Here is a 5876-nt window from a genome sequence, read left to right as displayed (position 1 = left end):
AGAGAGGGGCAGAGCCGGCAACACAAACTTCTGCCTCGCCGCTCTCGGGCTCCTGAGGGGCTTCTCTACAGTGAAACGCTCGGAGCAGTTCACAGCTCCATCCCGGGCTGCTCGCGCTGCCATCGTCCAGCTTCCACCTCTTGTGCCTCGCGAACTCCCGGGACCTCCGCTGGCTCCCGGGCACGGCGGCTCCCGGCACGGGGCCAGCGGGGACCCGGCCACGGGGCTCCTCGGGACCTCGGGTTCATCTTGACTTGCAGGTCAAACTCGGTTTTCTCCTCCATATTCGCTCTTTCCTTCTCTTCCTCCTCCGCCTCCTCGGCTTTTTGGTGCTGTTCAATCTCGAATGACAATTTTAAAACCAACCCACAAAGGAAACAGTGTGAAGGAGACATTTTCAAGAAATTAAATCATAAACCAAAAATGATTGTGCAGGTACCTTAAGCTAATGAAAGGAGGCACCTGGGATAAAGTGTTGGATTCATCTTTTTGTCTTCTTAGTTCTGTATTGTTATTTAGTACCAGCATTTCAAATGGCTACTGAGGGGTGGTGGGTGAGGGGAATAACAGCCCCGTGAGATCCAGGAGAACAGATGTTCACAGTACACACACAAATGTAATACAACAAATATAAGCATATCGTAAACCTGTGAGAATGATGTAAGGTGTTCTTTTCTTTCTCATCTTTTCCTCCCTCTGCCCATTTCAATGGCAATCCTGCAGCTAACATCCAAAAAGGAGGAAAAGACAAAAATTTTAGCTCAGGGAGTTGGATTGTTGCATGAAAATTGGGGTTTTTTGAGGAGGGAAACTAAAAGACTTTTAACAGAATTTACCTGGTGACACACAGAACAGAATGACTTTGTCTCTCTGTATAACAGAACACATTCACACCTTTTGGGATATTTTCAGTTGAGATTTTTCCATATTTTTCCTACTCTTAAGGCTGATGGTCCGGTGGGCTATGTACCTATGCTGAGAATTCCTCAGTGGTGTTGTCCTCTGGCTGGACAGCTGTCACCTAATTTACTAGTCAAAAAGAACAGTTTTCTATGTCTTCATCATAAAAATAGCAAAAAATCCACAGAGGCGCTTTGTACATTTGGATTGAGTGTGTCTGTGTGGATTTCATGTGTGGGTGACACATATGTAGGTGTGTAAATTTGTGTGTTGGTATAAGCACACCATGGCAACCCATGCTCTGAAGGGACAAACCTTGCTACAAAATTGACCACTGACACAAGTAAAAATACAATGGCAATCCTAAAAGATATATGTAAGTTCTCTCAGATAAATAAATGACGTTTTATCTATATGGGCCTTGATTATATCCTCCTATTATACAGAAGAAGGATAAATGTTTGGTCATTCAGCCTTGGATTTAGTTGGTTTTGTATACAATACATATTTAAAATAGACTGGCACATATATATATATATATATACATATATATGCACACCCCACTCAAAATAAATAACTCCTATTGCCAAGGGGAATAGAGGAGATAAAATAATAAAGATCAACAGTACATTTAATTTCCCACAATTCTAGCTAAAGATCCCAAACTCATTACAGTCAATGACAGATTAAAAATGCTAAAACATAGATTAAGAAACTATTAAAATTGCCATTAAAACATCAAAACAAAACAAAATAAATAAGCTCTCCAAATCTTTCTCATCTAATCCTCTTGAAAATAATTAAAGATTTCCTTTAGCTTTAGCTACTGGCTGGGAACTGTCAAATAGTCTTAAAAAGATGGCCCATGATACTAAATGTTTCCTAAGCCTTTTTGTCGCTCTAATAAACTGCTGCTTCTCCTCAATCCCTATGGCTGCAGGCAGCAGCTTTCATGGAAATGCCCATCCTATGATCCCACCTTGCGTGTGGGGCTCAGCAGGGGCCTTGCGGACTGTGTGGGATCACTCCCTGCTCCAGCAGGACCAGGACGTCAGGCCAGAGTTACACAGCTTGGAACAAGCTTTGATCTTTGCTGTAGTAAAGCTGTAGTAGATCTGTGAAAGCAACAGAGTGGGCCTTAAATCAGCGTTTCAGTCGTATCTGACCATGCCAGGTCAAATGCTAACAGGCTCCACCCACATCTGGACAATTTTCTAATGACATTTAATCACTACTATTTATTAAATCATTAGTTGTTATTATTACTATATCAACAATTACTAGTTCTTGAAGTATTTACCTGACTCAAGTAGTAATAAAGGTCACAACTGTGAAGTGTATTTTACTATACTGAAACCAGAAACCCACATTTTAGTATCTGTCAAGTATTTTTCTTCTGGAACATGTAACAGGTATGAATTTTCCCTGATCACAGTCATCCATACATCTGTAACTGCTACCATACAATCATTTATTGGATGGTGTAATTTGATGGGATTGAGGGGAAGCATGCTCAGTGATTTGGGCCAAAACCCAAGTTTTCAGTCATTTACTACTCAGGATTTTGAGACAATATCAAAGGATACTATTTCAATATATTTTACAGTTGCACTGCATTACCTGGTATTCTTAATAGATCATTTTCTAAATAGAACAGGTGGTTTTACTGCCAGCAAAATAAAGATGTCATATTGTCATATAATTTTTAGAGGCAAAAAATGTACCACAGGAATAATTAGTCTCACCCTCCCATGATTCCACCTAAGCAGCTCGTGAAAGACTGTTGTGGCAACATCACCAAATGTCTCTAGATATATAAATTACACACATATGCCTATTTTTGTAAATGAGATTTGGGAATATCAGTAGCAATTGCATGGTGGGAATATTTAGCTCGTTTCAGAGGTTGTACTGTACTTGCACTGTATGAACATCCCACAGCCCCAACATAAACGTGTCTGTATTTAATCAGTATCTGGATAACCACAATATTAATTTCCCTTTCACCTTAAGTGCTAGGAATATAGTTTTTATCTGTTTCCAAATGTTCTGTAGAACATCTAGTTCCTCCCTCAGTCTGCATAATTTTTTTATAATCATGAAGCGTACTGCAGCCAGACACTTTGCCCTCCTTTTCTTTTCTTTATGCAACAGATTTGGGATGAAATTTCCCACTTTGCCCCCGAGCCAGGGCTAATTCCAGGACCAGGATGATTGTTTTACCCCAGATGTGTTGCTCTCAGGGGTGCACACCCAGCTGGTGCTATCCCAGGTCATTCCTCCATGAAGTGGTCTGATAGCAAATGCCCCTCTCATTCTTTGTCCATACATCTGTAAGGATGAGTCATTGGGAAGATGCTTATCAATGTTTGCCATTATTTACAGTCCAACAAATCAATGTTTGCCATTGTTTACAGGCCAACAGCGATCCCTATCAAACAACAGGGGCAGACAAGTTGTGTTATGTAATTGATATGAACCACCCTGCCAAAATGCAGATTCCATTATTGGCACGTCTTCCTGCCTAAACGCCAGAAAGCTCCATATATGAGCTCCTGTCACCTTGGAAACGTTCGGAAGGGAAATGCCAACTGCCTGTGGAAGCACAGTATGCAGCCATACAGCAAAATGAACTGGCCAGCTCTGCTGTGTTTCCCACTGGTCCTGAGGTGGTACTGAAGGAACTTCACAGAAATGCCTCTGAATTTAACCTCATGGGAACAAAACAGCAGGAGTCTGATTTGTATCTGCTCACTCTGTTTCCCAGTTTCTCCAAGATGGATCACTGAGGTCCAGAGCCCACAAAATCTAGAAGAGCTGCATCAACCAAAGCCTTTTTTGTACATTTCTTGGAGCTTAAATCTTAAAGATTCACTGGCTTTAAGTTGATAGACATAAATTGTAGATTGGGAGATAAGAACTTGGCTGAGGAACCTTGATTTCCCTCAGAGGAACTGCAGATATCTTCTCTCTTCAACACATTATTCACCTGACACAAAATCATGACCCTTTGTTGTTGTTGTTGTTATGAAAATAATTCAAACAGTTGTAAACTGGGACAGAAAAAATACCCTGAATAAAAATATCACACGAAACTGGCAATCAGTGATATTTCCAGGTGTTCTTCTGAGTGTTTTCTTGAGGGGAAAATCCATGCTTGGATCTTTTGCATCCCGACTCGAGGAGTGTGGGAACTGGCAGGTTCAGAGTTAACACAGTTATAACTATTCCAGATCTGCAGAGAGAGCTATACAGTTAATCACTGCATATTTTTAGCCTACATCTTGTAGCTTTAATCCTGCAAATGTCTGTATGTAATTTGTTTTATGTAATATGAATAGATGCCATAAAATCGAGATTCCACCATTTATAGAGCTAAGAATGTCGGTATATTTCTTAAGATTGAGGACCTATACCATAAATGTGTGACAATGAACTGGTCACTGTGAGTAATTTATACTCCATACTGTGTGTGCCAGTGGAAATAAATGCTCAGATCAGCAGCATGTGCTTGTGCTCCTGGGATCAAAACCTAGACCTTACTCTCATAGCAACTATAACAATTACAGAAATATTGCTTACAATTAAGGAACATTTCCAACTAAATAAATCTGAGAATTCATCTGTCTGTGTACAGATCAGGGTGTATTTTGGTGCGGATGATGTCTCAGTATTTTAATAACTGAATCCCTGTGAATCTTTGAATAGCTGGGTTTCTCTAGCACATCATTGAGGCCTAGTGCCAGGAGCGAGGGAACAGGGATCTGCTTTGCTGTGGATCCAGCTGCACTGGTCCTTGACTTTGTCAAGGTAATACAAGGAATAGAACAGAAAGGAAACCCAGTTAATTACCAATTTAGAGCCAAAATCACAGAATCACAGAACGGCCTGGGTTGGAAGGGAACTTAAAACTCATCCTCTTCCTCCCCCTGCCATGGGCAGGGACACCTTCCACTATCCCAGGTTGCTCCAAGCCCCATCCAACCTGGCCTTGGACACTGCCAGGGATGGGACAGCCACAGCTTCTCTGGGCACCCTAAATCTGGTACCTGAACATTTGATATCAAACACACAGGCTCAGGAGATTCCACTGAAGAACAGACTATTCCAACTGATTCACTTCATGAAGACAGACATTCACTATGTAAATCACGGAAATATTATCTAAAGACTTTTCATGTAGTGATTTTGTGCATATTTATAACAATTATGGAAGTGTCATATGGAATCTCTAGAGCTGCAGTTGCTGCTGAAGCCAGTGGAACTGTTCAGAATGTGACATAATAAATGGGCAGCATGAGCAGTACATGATTTCTGCTGTAATAACCTTTAATTAGTAAATAGTGGTGAGATCCTTTTGTCAGGATAGTACAGGCTTACTTCTGAAAAGACATTTAAGGCAGCTTCATTTTGGATTGAAACTTGAAAACCTTCAGTATTCAAACATGGGTACTCCAGCCCCAAATCCACAGGACTTCACATCGCAGCAAGTCATCTGAATTCACAAAAAAAGGCTTTAATCATGTCAGCACCTTGCTTAAAATTTATAAATGTATGTAAATAAACACCAAGCCAAAAGTTCACTGAGAATGTCTCTGACTCTCAGGACTCTGACCTGAACCAGATGCCCCAGACAGGCAGCACAGGTGTCAGAGGTGCTTCCACCCGGGTAATTACTGACGGTAACTAATACGATGGAATTGTTAATGCCACTGTATTTCCAAAGCGTAAATAATTCTTTCAGAGAACGTGTCAAAAGCTCACTTGCCACCACACTCGGGCAGGCGCCGTGTCAGTGGTTCATATTTTAATCTACCTTCTGAGAATAAACAATGTAAACAGTCGTCAAGTAGGAAAACACCACAGTGAGCTGCTCAGATGGCTCAAACCTCAGGAACTACTCAGTAGCCTGAACAACACCGCGGACCCCGCCCAGGGCCACCGGACCCCGACCCAGGGACCGCGGCCCAGGGCCA

The sequence above is a fragment of the Corvus brachyrhynchos genome, unplaced genomic scaffold (assembly GCF_000691975.1).
Source record: "Corvus brachyrhynchos isolate BGI_N302 unplaced genomic scaffold, ASM69197v1 scaffold68, whole genome shotgun sequence".
Classification (NCBI taxonomy): domain Eukaryota; kingdom Metazoa; phylum Chordata; class Aves; order Passeriformes; family Corvidae; genus Corvus; species Corvus brachyrhynchos.
This window is presented reverse-complemented; position numbering follows the sequence as displayed.